Genomic DNA, 5,038 nt, shown 5'->3' with positions numbered 1-5,038 from the left:
CGATAATCCATTGATTTGGGAGCTAAACATTCTGTAATGTAGTATAAAAATTGTAAATGTTTTGTACTTCTATGTCATGTATATTGATTTTTTAATAAAAAGGGTATTGGTTATGGAATTTTGTTTGAGGTGGTTTTGTGGTGTATGCAATTGTTTTTATATTATAATCTTTAGCGACTATGTTTTAGTATTGGTTTATGCCGTTTTCAACAAAGAAAAAGCTTCGTCATTGTTGAGAATTAATGACACATTACGCAACAATTTATAAGTGTAGGCCATTCGAGAATTTAAAGCCGTTGGGAAAAAAATTGGCTATATTGACCATTTTGAGTCGTCGAGATAGTTGTTAAAGATTTGCGAAAAGAAATTAGGCTGTTGGCAACTCGATGATTTTAAACCATTGAAATATCTTGTTTAAGCCGACAATTTTGGGTCATCACGCTAATTGTTGGAATTCTTGACAAGCCTTAGTTGTCGTTCTAGGTCATGGTTGCAAAGCGATCGCATAGGTGTCGGATGTGGAAGCATTGCCAACGGTTGTAGTGACAATTTTAACCCGTCAATGATGCATTTGTGACACCACAGCCATAACGACTTTTCGGATGACCATAATTATCACAAAAGCCTTTTAGTGACAACTTTTAGCCATCGAATTATATCGAATTTTTGGTGGTGCCTGTTGCTGTGGTCTTGCATATAATCTTCCCGAAGCCGTAGCGGTTGATACAATCTTGGTACATCATACTGGTTGAGAAGAGATACTGCAATAACAGGACGGTCTGGCATTGGTTTGGGGAAGATTCTTGTTTTCGGATTATACATCTCAAAGCGTTGTCCATTTGATGTGAACTGGGGTTCCACACTTAAATCCGCATCTGCTATATTGTATGAAGCTTGATGATGGCCAATGAAACCACATTTGAAGCGGTGGTAGATTTTCATAAGAGAATCGAACCCATTCAACTCCATTCGACAAGGCAATTTAAATCCAGGCGGTATTGGGTCAGAAATGTCCATTAAAACTTTTACTCAAGTCAGCTGCACAAATTCATTGCATTTGGGGTATAACTCCAGATGAAACAGTTGATTTGGAGAAAAACAGCCTGAGTCTATCAAATTACCCTCCACAATTTCCCTATCCTGAAAGATTTCTGGAAAGTTTATGAGCTGCATCCACACAAAAAACTTATGGAAGCCTGGTTCTCTATTCTCTTTCATTTCCATCCATGGCACAATTTGCAGAATGTGTTGAGATACTACCCAAGGTTGAGCTTGTAAAATCATTTCAATCTGGTGTTGGTTTTCCATCCACACTTGATGAATATCGCCTTTATACAGATGCATTTCAGTGATCCGAAATGGAGCCCATGTTTTTTCAAGGTTCAGTTTGAAAGTTCCAGCCAAAAGTTTTCCATCTAGAATTTTGACAAAGAGACTAAGTTTATTAGACTAAGTTTATTACGTTCCAGGAGTTTTGCTTTCATTCGGTCTGAGTAATTGATTGATGGAGCCGATCGGTAAGACATCTTGATTTTTGTGGCGAAGTCAGAAGAAAGGTTTTTGATTGGATTAGGATTGTTGAGGTTGATAGAAGCTTTTCCTTTTGATGGGTTTTGGATGATGCTATGATTATAGTAACAAAGTCTACTGATGAGAATTGTGAGAAAGGAACGGACACCAGAAACTGGTTTATATAGCCAGTTAAGAGAATCCATTCTTCAGTAATCAAAATCCGCATGAGAAAAAAGTTCATTAAGGGCATCTCCAATGGAGGGTGTAAATTGTTTAAAGTGTAAAATTTACACTCTAAATGTCAAAAACATGTTTCCAATGGGGGGTGTAAATCCCAGGTGATAAGCTAATAGCTAATAGAGGGGGTGGGGAATTCCCCATCCGGCTATTAGTTAATAAACATTTCGGACGTCAGCAAGAACGCCCCAATTAAAAAGAAATTGGGACGTCACTTAAACTCACGTCTGTTTTATTTTTTTTTAGAATTGTAACGTTTGCGACGGGTAAAGACCGTCATTTATTGGTTGGCCCAGTTTTAATAAACTTCGGACGTTACTCAAAGTGACGTGCGGTTTGTTTTTTTTTGTTAAACCCCTTACGACGGACTTTGACCGTCGGTTTTTCTCAATTTTTTAATTTTACAAACTCTTAAACTTTATTGCATTGGATACCATTTTGGATGTGGAAACTATTAATGTGTAAGAGGGGCCATAAAATCCTAATGGCACCTATGTGGCACCTATGTGGCACTTATGTGGAGGTGTATATATACACTCTCCATTGGAGATGCTCTAACGCCAACCATCGTCAATCAAGAAGAAAAAAAGTTCTGGCCTTTCCAATGTAATCCTTTCTAATCACCCTTAAACTTCTGTTTTCCGCCGTCTAAAATCCAGCATGCGTTACTTAAACACATCATGACTCCTAAAGCCCAATCAGAATATTATTCAGTTCCAATCAAAGCTACAAATCCACCTGGAGATAGTAATACAGACCTAGATTCCCTTCAGTCTTCTAAGTGCAGAAAACCGGCTTGACTCGGTACTTGAACTCTCCTCAGAAGAAAGGTACTTGAGCCGGCTTGACTCGGCCTGACTCGGTACTTGAACTCTCCTTTCACAGTCCTACTAACATCATTGTTGGCAACATCAATCATAACATCTTGTTCTAATTGCTTTGACATCATAATAATGCACTATTTTATGCCACCTGTCTAACTCTTCCCAGGCGGTAGTGCGGTACTGCGGTAGGCGTCGTGCACAATCCATTTGGGGTTTTTAGTGGATATGGCAAAAATTAACTTGAACCAATGACATTATGCCAATAAAATGCGTTGGTACGTGTAATTTGGCAAATTGGTTCTTGTTCAAAATCCAATATCGACTTTGGATTGATCCAACAGTTGAAACTTGGTATGGTTTGGGCATTCTGGAAATATCACTTTTAACAAAGAATTTGGTTCCAGGCCTATGTGCAGAACGGTAGCTGATGCAGTTTATGTACTGGATGCAATCGTAGGGTTTGATGGTAGGGATGCCGATGCAACTAAAAAAGCTTCGAAATTCATTCCACATGGAGGCTACAGACAATTTCTCAAGCCAGATGGGCTTAAGGGGAAGAGATTGGGCAAAATTAGGGATCCTTTCTTTAATTCTGTTACTGGTACTGTTATCACACAAGCTTGCAAACACCATTTCAGCACGCTAAGTTACGAAACAACTTAGTGCACGAGATTGCCATAAAGACCAAAACAGAACACATATACGGTCTGGTATTTCCACGCCACATTTGAAATCGGTCATTCTTTCAAGTGCAAAAGTTAAAAAATTCTATAAAACCCGATAAATAGGACGTCGGCATTACTAAGTACACACCACCACATAACAGGAAGGAAAGCTTCCATTATTATAAACTACTATTTGTGTAGTATATAATTATAATTCTGAAATACTAATTCATAATGTTTTTATCCTATTGTATAACTCCAGAAAAGGAGGTGCAGTTCTGGTAGACGATGTGACATTAAGCAACATGGACATTATTTCGAATGTCAGTGATGGTGAACAAGTGGCACTGCTCCTAGAGTTCAAGTCATCCATCGATGCTTACCTAAACGAGCTTGTGGCTTCTCCATTGAGATCATTGGCAGATTTAATAGCATTCAATAATAAGTTTTCAAAGTTGGTAAGATCAGTTGAGTTCACAAGATTTAGATTAAATTATGAGACTATCAAATACTAATGTTCTAAAATTCTAATGATCAATAAAAAATTGGGTTAACTACTATTACCCCCATTAGATGAGCCAATTAGGATTTCTCCCCACTAGATAGCCAATTAGGGTTTTCCTCCTAAACACACGGTCAATTTGGTTTGATTGTTAAATTTCAAGTCAATTAACTGAAAATGACACAAATGCCCTCATTTTTTTCAAAAAAAATGCTCAATTTTAATTAGGTGATGGCATTTGTGTCATTTTCAATTGTTTGACTTGAAATTTAACGATCAAACCAAGTTGACCGTGTGTTTAGGGGAGAGACTCTAATTGGCCATCTAGTAGGAGGAAAATTCTAATGGGCTCATCTAGTGGGGGGTAACACTAGTTCACCCTAAAAAATTTTATACTCAGGAAATGATTAATGAATATGGTCAAGCCAATTTTTTAGCAGCTCAGATGATAAATGGGACAGCGAACGTGGAAAAGAAACTTCGGAAGATTTTTGAGAAATTCTCCAGAGAAGGGTTAGAGAAGTTGACGAGGAAGAAGAAGTTAGATGCAGTGGTGACTCCTGGATATATATATGATATTTCTTATGTTCTCGCCATAGCCCATAGGTGGATTTCCAGGAATTAGCGTTCCAGTCGGATTTGATAAGAAAGGAGTGCCGTTTGGTATCTGTTTTGGAGGGCTAAAGGGTTCAGAACCCAAGTTAATCGAGATTGATTATGCTTTTGAACATGCAACAAATGTCAGGAAACCTCCTTCATTTAAACCTTAAAATCATAAAGTACTAGTTTGAAGTTTGAATTAGTATGTCCTTATCGAAAAAAAAAGGGCCGCGGTATTGGCACCCAAATAAATGGGACTACCACCCCTTTGACCAATTCAACGGTACTAGCACTCTTCCATTAAATACACAAAAAACACTAACGGCAAGCACCTACTACGGGATCAAGACAATCTACATCGGGTTTGCCGTGAGATCCCATATCCGGAAGGTAAGCCCGCCACGGGTTTAATTTTTTTTTTTTAATAGCCATCATAAAAAGTTAGTTCTTTGCGAGATGATTTTGTTTATTAAAATAGAGTCTTTGCTTGTGTTAATTATCAAAACTCTTCTTCATTAATTTGATCACAAAATTTTTCTTATAGATATGAAAAATTTTTGCGAGAATAACAAAATTATGGCTCGATTGTATATTTTTTGTCATGGTTTTGGTATTGTTTTGGAGTGTATAAAAAACTTTAAAAAGAAAAATGAGGTATCCATATGTCATGTGTGTTCAATACATAAAATTTGAAGTGA

General features: G+C 37.4%; 1 pseudogene; it reads left to right on the top strand.

Annotated features, from left to right (window-relative positions):
- Nucleotides 1-2,840: 2,840 nt before the first annotated feature.
- LOC147472863 (putative amidase At4g34880) lies at nucleotides 2,841-4,510 on the top strand (annotated as a pseudogene).
- The last annotated feature ends 528 nt before the right edge of the window (nucleotides 4,511-5,038 follow it).

The sequence above is a fragment of the Coptis chinensis genome, unplaced genomic scaffold, assembly GCF_015680905.1.
Source record: "Coptis chinensis isolate HL-2020 unplaced genomic scaffold, ASM1568090v1 utg662_pilon_pilon, whole genome shotgun sequence".
In the NCBI taxonomy this organism is placed as follows: Eukaryota; Viridiplantae; Streptophyta; class Magnoliopsida; order Ranunculales; family Ranunculaceae; genus Coptis; species Coptis chinensis.
Note: the sequence above shows the minus strand (reverse complement) of the source record. Positions and strands in the feature narration are given on the sequence as shown.